Source organism: Mauremys reevesii, linkage group 2 (genome assembly GCF_016161935.1).
Source record: "Mauremys reevesii isolate NIE-2019 linkage group 2, ASM1616193v1, whole genome shotgun sequence".
Classification (NCBI taxonomy): Eukaryota; Metazoa; Chordata; order Testudines; family Geoemydidae; genus Mauremys; species Mauremys reevesii.
This window is the reverse complement of record NC_052624.1, coordinates 230417429-230433965: the sequence shown is the minus strand read 5'-3', so window position 1 is coordinate 230433965 and position 16537 is coordinate 230417429. Positions and strand designations below refer to the sequence as shown.

General features: G+C 37.0%; 1 protein-coding gene across 11 annotated transcripts in view; it reads left to right on the top strand.

Annotated features, from left to right (window-relative positions):
- NCOA2 (nuclear receptor coactivator 2) overlaps positions 1–16537 on the top strand; it is a 250798-nt gene that overhangs the window by 5767 nt on the left and 228494 nt on the right. For 8 of the 11 annotated variants that reach the window (XM_039523669.1, XM_039523663.1, XM_039523664.1 and 5 more), the window contains exon 2: positions 11710–11793. The gene's annotated coding sequence lies outside the window, so the exon portion shown is untranslated. Of the gene's footprint in view, positions 1–9793; positions 9812–11709; positions 11794–16067; positions 16205–16537 lie in introns of those variants that run through there. The other 3 variants (XM_039523665.1, XM_039523668.1, XM_039523670.1) reach the window with 2 other exon arrangements.

The window sequence follows — 16537 nt, the reverse complement described above, 5'->3', positions numbered from 1 at the left end:
CAAATTGATTGCTTAATAATTTGTTCCAGTATCTTTCCAGGTATTGACATTTTAGGCCTACTGGTCTGTAATTCCCGGTCCTCTTTGTTCCTTTTTTATTGAAACTTAGCTCTAAGTCTCAATTTTAGGCTTCCCTGCAATTCCCCAAACTCTTTAGGTGCCTAAACTCAGCACCTACATATTCAGGCTAAAACTTAAGTTTCTGCCTCTGAGCATGCACCAGGCTTCCTTACGATGCCAATATCATACTTAAGCCCCAGAGTGATTCACGAATAAGAGAAGAGGAGGGTTGGGCTATGCATATCTTGCTTGCCAGGCCCGATCTGGGAAGGTGTTCTCAGAGGCTGTGTACTGGATCGGCTCCCATTCAGAATCTGACATGAGAAGGAGGAGGTAGACACGGTGCCATCATCTTCCTTATAACTTCTAGATCAATAGTTAGAGAACTTGCCTGGGATGTGGACTCAGGTTCAATTCCAGGATTTGAACAGGGGTTTCCCACATTCCAGGTATGTGCTGTAACCATTGGTCTAGAAGTACAAGGTGGGCTCCTCTTCCTCCTCCAGCTGTTTTGTGTGGAGTTAGGCACCTGTCTAGCTCATTCTCTCAAGAAACAGGTTAGGCACTTAAGCCATCTAACTCCAGGAGAGGGATTCTCATTCTTGGCTCACCAGGCAGAGCTAGGTGTCTATTTGCAGCAGGGACTTAGGCTCTGAAGGGGGTGGAGTTTAGCACCCTCCTCTGTTCAGCATCTCCCATAGGCTGTCTTAGGCAGCTTTCTGCGTAGTGAGCAGGCTTTTGGGGTCCCACTCTGAGGTGCCTCTCTCTCCCCATTCATTGTATAGGGGGTTAGGCACCTAACTCAGGATTTGTGAATTGCGGTGGTGTTCATGTGACTTTCTTGGTGCCTAAACGCTAGGTGTTGTGATACCGAGTGTTCAGTGCTCAAGTCCCTTTGTGAATCTAGCACTTAGGCCTTTTCCTCACTGCTAAAAAAGGTGATTTTGTTTAACAAGGGGTAACTGAGGTCTGGATGGGGGGTATTCTGAGGGAAAAGTGCTGAGTAAGGAGAAAGCACTCAGTTTTAGCAGTGAGCAAAAGGCCTGAGAAAATGTCTTTGGAAGACAATCCAAGGGCAATATACTCATTTGTTTGTGCCAAAGCAGTGAAGTGAAAATTTTGTTTTGAAAACTTGATCAATATGTGTAACAGTGATGATGGGGGAAGAGTCTGTATAAGGAAGAATGGTAGATTTTCTGCCTAATAACTTTTGTTAAAAAGGTATTCATAAGTATTTCAAATACCTTTTTACAATGCTTTACACTAGTTTGTGTTTTGTATATGTTAAATGTTTTGTTACTGTAGGCCACGCGGTTTCTAATCTATAATGGAAAAAGATGAATAAAGAAAAAGCAATACTTTTTCTTTAGGGTTTTACGTACAGTAGCCGTGCGGTTTAACTCTGTAAAATGCTCTTGCAAATGACAAAAATACCTTTTTATTTGTGTCCAAATTTAAAATAGACATTTTAAAATGGTAGTAAATTGTGACTGGGTTGCCCTGAAACATCAGAGTTTGCTACCCCTGGAACAGAGGATGAGGAAAGGCAGAGGCAGCAAATTGTGGCAGGGCAACAAAAAGACGACCTAGATTTAGTAATTGCTACTGGTAACAAATTGTGACGGTAGCAGTTGGTAGCATTACATCCCGTGCTGTGTTCCACTGTCCTTGCCTCTGGGCCCCTGTGGGTGGGGGAAGGGAGGAGGAGGCAATATGTCCCCCATGTTCACTCAGCCACCTGAGCCCCAATGTATGTGGAAGGGTCTGATGGGGGTTGGTATCTAGTTCCTCCCTGCCGCATGGAGGACCCAAGTGTGTGTTTAAACACTACTCCATTCGTTCCCTAGGGGACCCTGTGAGCTAATGTAGAGCCCCCTCTATCCCTGCTTCCCAGAGAATCCTGTGTGAGGTGTAATTGGAGCCTGGTCTCTGTGCCCAGCTACTCATGGGCCTGAATATTTCTCCCTAGCATAGAATCACATGCTTCTCTTTACAGAGAAGGATAAGTGCATTTATAAGTTCAGCTCACTCTTACAATAGGCAAGAAGCCTGCTTAAGGTTATTGGAGTCTTAGAAATTGTTTGTTTAAAAATCAACAAGATTGCTAGCAAGCACCAAGTAATAATGATAGCAGATGCTCAGCACGTTAATATATTTAACTTTATCCAAAGTATGCATACAAATAAACGCCCCTCTATGTACATGCAATTCAGCTATTAAAAAGTTCTATTTGCCAAAGGTGAATTCTTTATTCACCTATCCAAAAAAAAAAGTATCATTGTCCTATGGATGTTTTGTCTTTTCTTTCTGGTAAGGGGCAGGCAAGTAGATTTTTATTCTGGGCTAGCAAAATTTCATGACATTCCGAGGTTTGGCTCTAGCTACACAAATATGTCGACAGCTATAGCAATACAGTATTGCCCAAGTAGAGAAACAGTCAGAGATTTTCCTTATCTGAGGGTAGTTTGCTCAAATGAAGGAACTGTTTTTACCTGAAAGTTGTTTTGCTTTTGTTTTTTTGTTACTACTGTCTCTGAAGACTGTCATTTGTTTTATCTTTGGATTTTTATCTGCTGAACTCCTTATATAAAATTAGCTCTAGCCAGCTGATTTCCTGGTTGTTTCCCACTTGATGGCAGAGGTGGGAAACATATTGAGAGGCAATCCCAACAGTTTGGAAGGATTGCTGGTCTGCTGCATTGGCCAACTGTTTTTTGAAGTGTCCATGTTTTGACATCATTGATGATGTCAGAGCTGGCGCTAGGCATAAGCAGACTAAGCAATTGCTTAGGGCCCCAAGCAGCTCAAGGGGGCCACTATTCACTTTTCTTTTCTTTTTTTAGTATCTTTTGTGCAGGGGTGGGGGGCAAATATTACTGCTTAGGGGCCTCAATGGGCTAGCACCAGCTCTAGATAATGTCAGATTGAGCTAGGGTTGCCAATTCTGATGGGACATATTCCTGGAGGTTTCATCACATGACATAATGTTTAATTGAATATTAATCTTTAATTCCTGGAATCTCCAGGAAAATCCTGGAAGATTGGCAACCCTAGACTGAGCCTATTATCCTCAAGGATTTTCTGTTGTCGTCTTATGTGCACACAGCTGTGTAGATTTTCATGACCAATCTGAATGGCAAGCAGTCGGTCACTTGACCAAAATTAGATTGTGCAATTGCCCTACTTGCACAGCTTTTGGCTGATGGACTACAGTGAAGGTATCGCACACGGGGAGTGCATATGTATATAATACAAGGTACGGACACCCTTCCCCACTCCCATTCCCGTGAGTGGATCGTAGGGGTTAATTCACGATATTCCTTATGTGAGTGGGTGAGCAGAGAGAAGAGGAAACTTGGCCAAAGATACTGTGGCAAATTACTGTTTATGAAGAGTGCCATGGTCTCTTTAATGTCAATGCAGCCAATCTCGGTGATGTAAGGTCTCATTCACAAGCCCTTATAAAGGGAGTCAAACCACAGAAATGTTTGGAAGAGAACTTTTATTTTTAACAAAGTATGTATCTTCTCTCCAATCTCATAAATATTTAAATAAGTGAGTTATTTATTAATATGGGGTGAAACGTGGCCTAATCATTTTATGGATTATACTATTTATTATTGTGGTTGCTTGTTCACTTCAAGTAAAAACCTTGAGGAACCCTCAACTTCCTATTTTCTGAAGCTTTAGGTTAGACTTTGCCTTTATTTGACAAAGAAGGGAATCTGTATAGTCATAATGTTGCATGACTGCCTTTGCACTCTATGAAGGCCCTTTTGTAAAAAGGCAATTTGAAAATCCCTTTGGATTCGTTAGTACACTGTGCTGCCATCTTCGGTGCCTGAAATTCAGGTATTTGAGGAAGGAGTGTTTGGTATTTTTTTTTATAAGCATGATGCTGATGGATAAGAGAATGTAGTTGGAAGCAAAGCTGTTAAACTTAGATCCATAATATATAAGGAGAAAATGGTCAAAGATCAGTTGCACACAGGAAAGTGAGAGGTCGCTAGGATTTGTCCAGATCTAATGTAGCATACTAATTACCCTAATCCTATAGACTCAAAAGGGAGTTATTAAAGAATAGTGTTTATGTTTTTATCACTACTTGTGATGCAGTGTGCTTTATAAACAGGCTGTGAAGTTCTGTGGAGAAAGGTAGATTTAAACTGTCTATAGTCTTGATATTCACAACTTCCCCCCAACTTTAAAATTAAACAGAACAGGCTCTGCTCCATCTGCAGTGAGCACAAGTTACTCTGCAGCAATAACAAAGTCATTTAGAAAGACAGCTGCTACTACAATGCCCACTGTCTTCTGCTCTTTTCATTTGTTGATGATGTCACTGGCTTATTGACAGACGCTCTGGTACTGCGCTAAACTGGAGCACATGCAAGAATCCTAGATGAGAATCCCTGAGACTACAGGAGTTGCTCAAATCTGAGCCGCGAGGAAACTCTGTTCATTCATTTTTTAAAATCAGTGTTTGCTAAATTGAAATAAAAAACAAATTTTCTCTATTTTCTGAGGAAAAGATTGTGCACTGAATAATGAAAAGAGTGGTTGGATCAAAGTCATGTTTGTCATGTTCTTTTTTACTTAATGCTTTTACTGTCATTGGTTTTTCAAAACAATAAAATAAAAATACAATCAAGTCTCAATGTAGTATTTGCAGAATTTGGTGCATTTCTCTCTTCACTACACTATTTTCAGTAGTCCTGATCAGACATGCCAAACCCACACAAAAAAAAATGCAGAAATTGGGCTTGTTTTTGGCTTAATTGGCTTGTGAGTTGCTTGTTGGCTAGTTTTTGGCTTGTAGCTTGTTTGGCTTGTAGCTTGTTGTATAGCTTGTTGCTTCTTTTTTTTGATCGGCTCCTGGCAAGCAGGGGCAAGGGGCAAGCAAGGACAAGGGGGGGAGAGAGTGAGGGGGTACACAGCTGGTCCACCGTAGTCCCAGACTGCATGCCCGGGGGATCTAGTTACATAGTGTTGGGGTTCTTAGGGATTGGCTTGTTTTGGCCTTGTTCTGAAATGTGATTAGCCTGATTTTTGGCTTATTGTGAAAGTCGGGGTGCTTAGCTACCGTGTGAAAGTTGGCAACTGTGCTCCTGTTGGCAGATAGTAAGTCCCTTAATGCATAGCTGTGGGGTGGAGAGCGAGAGAAAACTCTTGAGCATATGGAGACATCCAGAAAAAGATGTGCATCGTCAGCTGTGATTCCATTGTGTGCTTGCAGACACGATCTGAGCGTTTCTCTTCTTGGGAATTGCAGTCTTACAGAAGAATTCTTTGACTTTTAGATGTCAAGATAATGAAGCTTAGGGTAGCAAATAGCTTGCAGATTTAACAGTGGATAATACAATTATCAGAACACTTGCTGTGCATTAAAACAGTATTTTTAGCAGATAATATCTTAGCAAGTGGTAAAATGGAGTACAGTGTGGATAAAAGATAATTCATATTTGTTTCAAGAGTAGTTGTATTTTATTAGCTGTCTACTCATTTCACTACAGTTAATGGTTTGTCAACACTATTTCCATTGCACAAACACACCCTATATTTAATGATTCAGTCGCTTAGCTGTTTACAGTCACATCAGGCAGAAATGTGACATGTAAAATGACATCCTATGTACTTTGAGAAATTTGGTATGCAGGATTAAAAAAAATGCAGGTTTTTAGCTGTTGTGTCCATTTTCAGGCAGTCTTGGACAGTTTTTGCAAGGTCAAAAAGAATTAATTTCAGGAAGTTTATCCTTCATGGACCAAGGGCTGGATCCCTGCAAATACTTATTATCCAGTGTTACTCCCATGAGTATTCTCCCATGAGTATTCTCACTCAAGTCATTTTGTTGGTTGTTATATTATGAGATAGTGGAGAGCTTGAAAAATAGCTATTGAATATGCACAGATTCTAGTGTGTATAATTTTTGTTCACAGGTATGACTTTTTTTTTCCAGTTTATTTTGTAATATATTACATGCCATTAGAATTAGGACTTGCATAAAACTCTTAAAAATAGATGTTTTTAAAGTCATTTTGGCACAGATTCCTTTGAAAAATGCATTATTGCTTTTTTAAAGCTTAAAATAAATTAATTTAAATGTTTAAAGCCACATAACATACTAACATTACACCATTTTTTTCCTTTAGAAATAAAATGATACAACTGCAGGACAGTCTTGAATTTCCTTAAATGACTTCTATAACAAAATCTTTTATTAGTATAATCACTAGCTGATCTTACTTTTGCTTTGTTCTCATTTTTACAATTATGAGTGACAGAAAATTTTACTATTTCTTAAGTGAACTCAGACAATTTTTGTTCTGAAAAGCCTTTTTATGTGTATTTTAGGTTAAAAACATAACCTCTGCAATGCCTAATTATATTTTTTGTATATTATTAAACTTGTTCTCTGGAACAGATAGTTTATATTGTGCTAAAATAATACTCCAAAATATTAAATCTATATTTATATATAAATATAACGGAAAGAGTTTAAATATCATAAATCAAAGAGCAAATCAGTATTAAAGATGCTGATTTATTCATAAGTCCTACATAGTACAGATGACATGATCCTCTATTAGGGAACTTCAGAACATGGTGTGAATTTACATATCTTATGAGCAGCAATTTATTTATTTAGCATTTGCATATTAATTGAGCCAAGCAACAGCGGTAAGACTCAGAATGTGGGCCTGAAGGTATGGAAACTACGGAATTGCACATTCTTATGGTTACAATATCTAGATGCATATAGATGGACAAAGAACAGTGTGAACTGTGAAGGAAACAAAATTTACACTGTACACCAAACTGAAAATTTAAAAGTAACTAGCACACAGAGCCTTTTCACCTTTAAGTTGCTGGATAGAATACATCCCTATGTGTTGGGGACTGAATTCGTTATTCTGATGATTCTTTATTGAGTGTAAAACATTGCTCTTGGTGGGATTTTAAGTGGGGATATCAGAGTTGGCACTCTTAGTGACTGGTTCAGTGGTGAAGTCTAGGACTGAAGAATGTTTATGGAGACTGAAATAATTTCTTGCCTATTAGGAATTAAGGCATATGTTATGGTAGCTCGCACATATGAACATGCTGTATTTCTGCTGTGTGTGAATATGGGACTTAGTATTTTAGTGCTGTCAATATGGCACCTCTAGTGTGTATTACATATTAATTTTAAACACTCCCACAAAAAGCAGTTTAGTGTGTCAGTTATCTATTGCCTACTAATGATAGTGGAGGTACTTGTTTTTAAATCAGATGTTCAGAGAGAATCTTGGTCTGCAGATAAGTTTAATATATTTTTCCACTAACTTTTGTCATGGGTGTTCTCACCAGCTAACAGATTCATCATTATGACAACAGCACGATGAGGTAAAAGTGGGCCTGTGAAGAGAAAAGCTCTTTTAAAAAATATTACAAGAGGATGTGTTCTTAGCACTCATGGAAGTGAGAAACTGACAATACTGCCTAGTTTATGGGGAGATACGTGCAAGCTTGTCTACACAACTCTCCGTTTTTTGCCCTGTAGCACCTCTATTATGCCTGTCTTTGGGCCTTTCACCAGAAATTTCAAGACATGCTGACTGAGTGCTTATGTTATACTGTACAGATATGTCCACAAATATGTGCATGTAGACCATCAAAATCATTTTACTTGTTACACTTGATGCACAAAATTAAACTTGCATCTTTAGAGATAAAGGGCTAGCTCACCTGTTGTTTTCATATCAGAGTCTCCAGCACAAATTATCTGACAAGGAAAAGGTTATCAGAATGCTATAGGTAAATAGACTTTTTTTTTTTAATTATTTCAAGACTTTTTGAAAGTGTTCTCCAGTATGAAAGTTCACTTTAACTCAATCTTTTTTCTTGTAACTATTAAAGTCAGGACTATAATATTTTAATTTTTTAGTGCCAAAATGTTAGGATTTTTTTTTTTGAGGGCTGACCTATTGATTCTTTAATTACTGTAACGATACTGTAGCTCTAATTATATAGTTTTGTTTTAATTTTTTGTTGTTGTTTTACATACGTGTGCTGGCATTTGCAATGCAAACATGCTCACATGCTTTGCTGTTTTTTTTTTTTTTTATTTACATAATGGAGGGTTGTTTTGATGTAAAGAGGTAGAGAATTTGTAATCGAGGCTGAATGTATTCATTTATCTTGCTACAGTTCTGCTGTTTGGTATTCTTTTGATTGCTCATCTTTGCATATATCTGGAAGGTATAGTCAAAGTATGTTGCTGTTAGTGCTCATGTTACAAGAGTCTGAAGACTAAATATATATGACCAAAGATATAAATATTTAATTCACTTCTCTTGCCCACTCAAGATGGGGATCTCTTCTGGGTGCATCTCTGAGAGGGATAGTCATTCACTGTCTTGTTCTCAGTTAAGCAGTAGTACACAGAAGTTTGATGTTAATTGTTTAACTGGTAGGTCACCTACTACAGACATTGGGGGATAATGCACCTTCACCACTGCCATATGTGCTTGGTGTGTAATGATGTTCCATTGTGATTGCATTGTGCATGGAAGGGATATTGCAGCTTGAGTGGAAGAGTTGTTCAAAATAATAAAAATGTGTAATATTGTCTACACCTGGGATATGTAAGCTATATTTTGTTTAGCTTTAAACAGGTTTCCCTGGGATAACTAGATGTCCTACTGAGTCCCTCTGCCCAGTCATGGTATCTTTCACCTCTAGTTCAAATACAGCCCTGACTAATGACTGAAAGTTTACCACTGTTCTTAGACTGTAAGGTCTTCAGGGCAGATGCTGTCTATTCATATGTTTTGTACAGTACCTAGCCTGTCTTCTTGTTCTGTGTATATACAGCATCTAGTACTGTGGGAGCACAAATAATAGCACAAAAGGGCCCTGATCCTGATTGTTGCCTTTGAGAACTATCATAATACAAACATTGAATTCAGATTTAAGAGCTGATGAGTCACCTGTTTGATATAAATTGGTTGGTTACTATCTGGTTTTCTTGAGACGAGTTTCCATGTCCCAAGAACCATCACCACAATTGACAGTGGTATCTTTGTTTGCAATTCAGTGTCTAAATCAAGGAATGGACATGCAGAGATGCTAAACTTCCCTCTCCCTCTGAGAAATTGTTTCTCCCCAACAACCCATGTTACAGTTGAGACACATTGGGAGGGTGAGTTGGTGCAAATATGTTCGTACCTGTTCTTTGGCCAACAAGAGAATTTCAGGCTCCACACCTGTCTGACACTTTTCATTAAAATTAACTAATTCCATATTTTTTCAATTATCTTGAATGCCCCAAAGTGACTAGTTTCTATGGAATTTAAGTTGTGACGATAACCTTCCCATTGTGACCCTTTCCATCGAGTGCTGTCATAGTTAGGGTGACCAGATGTCCTGATTTTATAGGGACAGTCCTGATTTTTGGGTCTTTTTCTTATATAGGCTCCTATTACCCCCACTCTCTGTCCCGATTTTTCACATTTGCTGTCTGGTCACCCTAGTCATAGTCTTCAGACAGACAGCTCCCATGCCTCTACTATTTCTCATAACTTTGCAAAGTGGGACAGATTGAATTTAATAAATACTGGCCAGATCCACTGCTGCTATTTGAAACCACATGGGCTGCAGTGAAGTTGTCAAGAATCAGGTTAATTTCACTTCGCTATGAGCAGCAGAAGACGATGGTTATGGATCTATTAAAAAAAGAGAAGACGACCCAAAAATGACTTTGGAGGAGGTGAGTAGTGGAGAACATTCCTTTGTATTCCCCCACCCACACCTTGTAGCAGCTATGAAGCTGGGAAGAGAATTAGAGTAGCAGACCTTATCCCCTACAAAAATCAGGAGACTGATTGGTGATCGTGTGCAAGGGAAACTGGAGAAGACAGCCTCCTCTACCTACACCATCCTTCTGGCTACAGAGAGAACCGTCAGATGAAACACTTCTATGAAAAATGGAGTTTCCCAACTAGGTTCTAGGGACAGCATCCAGCACTCTCTTCTGCTTTCTCAGTGGTTGATGACTGGAGCTGTAGTAGTGTCCCTGGACCTGCCTCATTAGGGACAGACTAAATCTGCTATCTGCCTCTGGATTGTAGGCATCTGATAATATTTTTCAAATGTTTAAAGATTAAAGTCATTTTATCTTCGCACCAGTCTTCTGAACCATCTCTTCCCCTAGTTGTATTAGCTGTCACTATAAAACAGGGTTACAGATAATTAAATCAAACCAAACTTGTTACTCAAGCAGGAATGAAGACAAACTTAAAGTACCACATATTTGTGTTCTCTAGTACCAACATGCTTTTTTAAATGCTGTAGTGGAAATACACATATCCAAAACACCTACCAAATTAAATGCAGTGCATGTAAACGTATTGTCCAGATTGTCATCTATCCCTTGGTGATAGCTTCTAAGAATGGCCAATTACTGGGTGATATGCCACTTCTGAGTGTAAAAAGTTAAAAAAAGTTAAAAGTTTATTTTTAAAAGGTGTATATAGGTGAACAGGACCATCATCAAGAATGTAATTCTTCCTATGGCCTAAATACCATTTTCCTCAAAGCACTTTTTTTTTTTTTTTGGTTGCTTGGGGCGGGAGGGGGCTTACATAAGTTTTAGAATATAGGTGCACAGCTTTAATTCATACCTCTGTTCTTCTTGTCAGTCAGAATGAGAAATAAGGATAGTATTGGTGTAAATGGTTCTTTGGTAGTTTGTTTGGTGTGTACAAATGCTATCTGGCCCTCAAACAGAATCTGTTTATAAAGGTTATGAATTTTCGTGGGGCAGCATTGTGGCGGGGGGCTCGGGGCTCTGGCTGGCCCAGGGCTCCTCTGGCCCAGGGCTCCATCCGCCGCCCATAGACATGAGCAAGCACTCCAAGAAGAATATTGCATCTCCTCTGAAAGAGTGGGCACTGCTTTGGTACAGAAATGCTTGTCCTCTGTTCTCCTGGAATCTAAAGGCTACTGCAAATGCATATTTTTTTCATTTGTTGGCTAACTCTAATGCTTCCGTCACTCAGGTCAGAAATGTTTGCTTTAAAGTGGACTTTGAAGAGTGGAGAAGAACTGAATTTAATGAAAGTGGATATAATTTTCATGAAGTTGAAGTTTTTAATATTGCCTCAAGGCTTTTTTATAATAATTCCTATTTTTAGAGATTTAGACACTAATTTTGTTTAAAAAGCAAATCAGACCAATAAAGGAAGCAGTAGTTGTCATGGAGACTTTCTACACTGATTTGGTAAACTCTGCTTCAGGATCTGATTTTTAAGAAAGGATTCGAGTTCTGATATATGTGAGGAACAGCTAGTTGAGAATCTTGGTTATCCTGGACTTATTTTCACAGAAAATAAAGTACACAGGGTTCAAATAAATTTTAACCTATTGCTATCATCATGGGTTTGCATGCGGTCAGCAGTAATTCCTGTAAAGGGAATGGTGTATATATGGAGTAATTCAGACAGCTGCACAGGATTATAGAGTGATCTCTGAATCAGATATTGTACTGCAAAGTTTATAATGCTCACTTTCTCAGTTAATGATTATGTTAAACATACTGCAATATTAATGTAATTTCAATTTCTCTATTAAAAAAGACTAACATTTCTCTTTTACTTTTGTTTATAGCGCACTTGAGATGTATCTGAGTACTGAAGCTCACACAAACACACATGACCTACAGAACTGATTTGACTGCCTCACTGAGTCTTGGTGAGTTATCTATAAACTATATACATTTAAATACTCTTCTAGCTCCTTCAGTAGAGAATTTGATGATCAAGTAAAGAGTTTTGATATGAATATTTAAGGCGCACACACAAAAACACCTGTCTTAGATAACATACAAACTAATTAATACAATGCGAGTAAGAAAAGAAAATTTCAAAGGCTCATTTTGTGAAAATATTTTTGTATGGACTACTCATGTAAGGACTAGTCACAAGAGCGTTAGGATCCAGGATGAGATTCTGTGTTGGGAAAGAAAGTAAACAAATATAAGCTGAAGCTACTCAAGGAGTAGTATATTTTAAGATTAAACCAAATAAATACTTTTATCATCTAGCTAATGGACTTTTTACTTTCCAAATGTGTGGTCTTTCTTGTAGTAAAGGTTGTGTTGCAAAAACAGAACTCTTTCCTTCTACCAGCACTAATAAACTACTTACATTGTGGCTGAAACAAATATAATGACAACCAAACAACTAATTGCTCAGGAATGATATACCTGTCTGAATCCATTCATGAGAAGGGATAATACTATTGAGAGTGAGTAAAAAGAGACCTCCTGTAGCTTGTTTTAAACTGATGATAATTTTGTAGTTTAACAAAACTTAGCAGCAGAAGATAAATACTATATTTTATTTTAGGCTTGTTTAATGTAAAAAAGGTGCTCCATACTAATTTAGAAAGTTCTGTATAAAATCTAGAGATATTTTTTCTTTTTGTGTGAGTTCCCTTTCAGGATTCTCAAGAAAATATATTTCCTTTAATGTGTTGTAGAATGAGTTACTGAAGACTAATTATAAATGTGCATTTTTGAGACTTGCACATATTTAAGTATGCAGGTAGGTAGTTACACTAAGTAACAGGGTTCTTAATGTGTTTAGCAGTTTGAAAAACATTGAAAAATTATGGGCTAAAATATGTATATCTGTGTCGGGTATCTTTTAATCTTTTACAGTTATTAAGCAATTTTTGGAGAGCAAGAAGAAAAATAAATAAATAAAAACAACAACAAAATCCACTTTTTTTTATCGTCAATACATGAAAAATACCACAAAGATTAAAATATACAAAGACTAAATGGCATTGTATGCTACCTTTTTTTTCCCTTTTTTAACTATTTATTTAGTCTTTTATTAGAATAATTCTTAATTCAGACTCATTTAATGAAAGTTCATAATCTGATATTCAATTAAATCGTATAAACATATATTAACGTGTCTTTCTTAATTTAAACTATTGTACCACAAATTGCACACACAATGCAGAACTTAAACTGTGTGTTTCTAGGAATCTTCTTATTATTTTGATGTGCATAGTTATAATATGCAGGTCACAGTCTCTCTATAGACAGGAAAGAGAAGATTCTGTAATACATCTGTTTTCCTAAACATTTTGAGTAGTGCTTTCCCTCATTTCAAAAATGAAAACAATTAGTAAGTGAAAATCTTAAAGTATGTGTGGTAGTTTGCAGTTCATAAAAAGCTTTATGGTAGCATAATTTATATACCTGGTATTGCCACCATTTATGAGCACCTTATTTCCAGAGGGATATACAAATTCTGGAGAAGATGTATAATAAATTGGAATAAAATAAAGTCTACTAATTGATCAAAGGTATAAAGAATCTTTGCTGTGCTTTAATTAGATGTTTGAAGAGGAGTATATGAGGATCTTATTGCATCATATATGTACAGAGATTTAGGGTGGAAAAAAAAATTCAAATGAGGCAGTAGAAGAACACATGACCATTCTTTGACATTAAAAATAAGTGAGAAGTTGTGTTTTTTTCCAAATATGATCAGAATTCTGTTCTTGGTAGTAGGAAAATCTGGTTTACTAGTATTCAAGGAAAAATAAATAATTACTTGTACACCAGTGGTATATGAAGGTTGAATTAGATGTTAGGCTATAGTGATTTTCACACAAACAGGGTTAATATGATTGCCTAATCTGGGGTCAGAAAGAAATTTTCTGCAAGGCATATTGGCAGTGACCACAGGGCCTTTCACCTTCATTTGAAACTCTGAGCAGCGATCTTCTGTTAAGATTAGATGGGTGCATCCCATTGATCAATTTCCAGCCATTGGTAATGGGCATTGACCTTTCTATTTTTTTGTGATGTGGAAATGATTGTGATACCATACATTTAATATTTGACATCTCTGTAAAATCAAAGAAGATCAATTATTGAAGTGTTAAACTTATTGTTTTTTTAAAAAACCCTGTGAGTAGCAAAAATATAAATTAAGTTAATGGGAAGCAGATTTGTTTAAAAAATAAATTATAGTTTTAAATAATATATGTCTGTCTCCGGTTCTGAGCATACAATCTTCACATATGTAAAACTCACATTAAATTCAATGGATGTGTTGCATGAGAGCAGGTGCTGTGCAACTGAGCTGCTTATTGTATTGGAGAAATGTGAATATGAAACATTATATGTGAATAGGACTATTTAAAAGATAAACACCTATGTTTGAGATCCTCTTTTCTTAAGTAGCTACATTAAGATACTTTTAACTTTTTAGTTTAAAATTAACTAATTAAATGAAAAGTATCTTGGAAATAAGAGTATAACTGGAAACTAACTTAACCAATATTTAAAAAGCGAATAAAATTATGGCTGAATAATGGGCCTTGAATAAGGTTTTTTTTATTATATTCCGTATTCACAACCTTTTTATATTAACAAAGGCACAGTATATACACATTTGCAGAAGAAAAAGCCATCCTCAGAGGAAAGTGTGTGTGTGTATGTATGTATGTGTATGTGTGTGTGTATATATATATTATATATATATATATATATATATATATATATATATATATAAAAATAAAATGTAGGTTGATTTCACTGTGTCATCAGTGTTAGAGCCTGGGAATGCTACGGGGTCAAGAACAGGACAACTGAGCACTTGTATCATCAAGGAAGATGACATACATTTACTCTGGCAAATATTCCTCAGTGCCTGCCCTTAGCCTCCAAATTGAGGCTGGTGAAAGATCTGCCCAACTCAGATCTTGACAGTAAATAGTATTAATTAAATATAGGGCTTGACAATGACACTGATAACTTGGATCAAGGCCAGTAGATTTTGCCTTGGTTTTCTGAAAATTGAATTGCACTGATCTGTTTATCTGGCAGCTTTACAGTACAGTAAATTAAAGATCCACAGACACATGTCTGTATGTTAATGTGGTTGAATTTCTATTTTTATAATGATGCCACAATGCCCGGGCATTAAAGTAGCAGATACTGAAACAGAAAACTAACTTTACTGGCTAAAGTACCAAGTGAAGGTCAAGTTTATTAAGCTAATGTCTGGCAAAGTGCCATTGCAACCTCATTTTTTATATGAAAAGATTTATTGTGAAAAGTTATAAAACTTATTTTTAAATAAACTTTGGCTTTATTCTGTATCCAGTGTAGTGATGATAGTTCATTTTGAAAGTCTTATCGGCTTTGGGCTTGTTCACACTTGGAGAGCTGCAGTGGTTAGTGAATATGCTACCTATGCCGACGGTAGAGCTTCTCCCATCATTGTAGGTACTCTACCTCCCTGTGAGGCAGTAGCTACATTGATGGGAGAAGCTCCTTGTGTCAACAAGCACTGTCTACACCAGGAGTTCAGTTGGTACAACCGCATCACTCAGGGCGGTGGATTTTCCATATCTCTAAGTGATTTAGTTAGACTAATATAAATTTGTAGTGTAGACCAGGGCTTTAAAAAGAAGTTAATTATACCTTAATCATTTAAACATTTTTCTAGGATCTCATGTACTTGACCAAAATAATTTCTCTTTGGGGTTTTAAGGAAGCTGATCATGCGAGTGTATTTTCCAAAGTTTGAGTAGTGTGTCTATAGCCATTTGTGACTGGCATGTTGCTCAAATACCAGATTTTAGTGTACACATTTAGAAGTTCCCCTTTACAAATTTTTAGCTCATTCTCTTCCCATCCTTCCCCAACCCTGAAACGCTTTATCAAAATAGCATGGAGTTCCGTGAATCATATCTGCAGGAAGGGAGGGAAACAATTCTACTATGTAAATTGCATTCCTTTTTAATCTTTCATAAAAAATAAAGATACTTAGCTCTTAAAATATAATGGTTCCATTGAAAACCTGCAAATTGACTGACTTTTTTGTGAAATTGATGCGTTATTTCTCTCCTTTCAAATAATTTAAATGTTTGGCTACAGCAGTATTACACAATTGTACAAGAGGTGATTGAGTGGTAGCTTTTATTTCTGTCTACAGATGTGCTGAAATTTGTTTTAAATATGGTTCTGGCTAGTAGATAGTATGAAGTAACTTCCTCTACTGTTGTGGACTGGACAAACTGTGTTAAAACCGTTTTACAAAATCCTACTGTAGCTGTCCCACCATAAACAAAGGTGAGAAATACTAATATTCATACACACGAAGTATAGATGTTACATGTATATTATAAATCTGCATTAAAAAGCCTGCAATATCTTGGTTGGGGTCGGGGCGGGGACACCCTGAAGTCACTTTTTGGACAGCACTATACTAGTTTTATTACTACGGGCCATATTCTGCCCCTCTTACATCGTTTGGTACTTTTACTGCAGTAAGGTACTACATCTGGCCTTTTATGTTGTGCTTAGAAGTTACAGTGATGACCAGTCTAGGAGCATGTAAAATAGTTTAGGAGGGTCATTAACCAGCAAATCAGTTCATCCTTGACCGCCAATGGTGAGTATAAC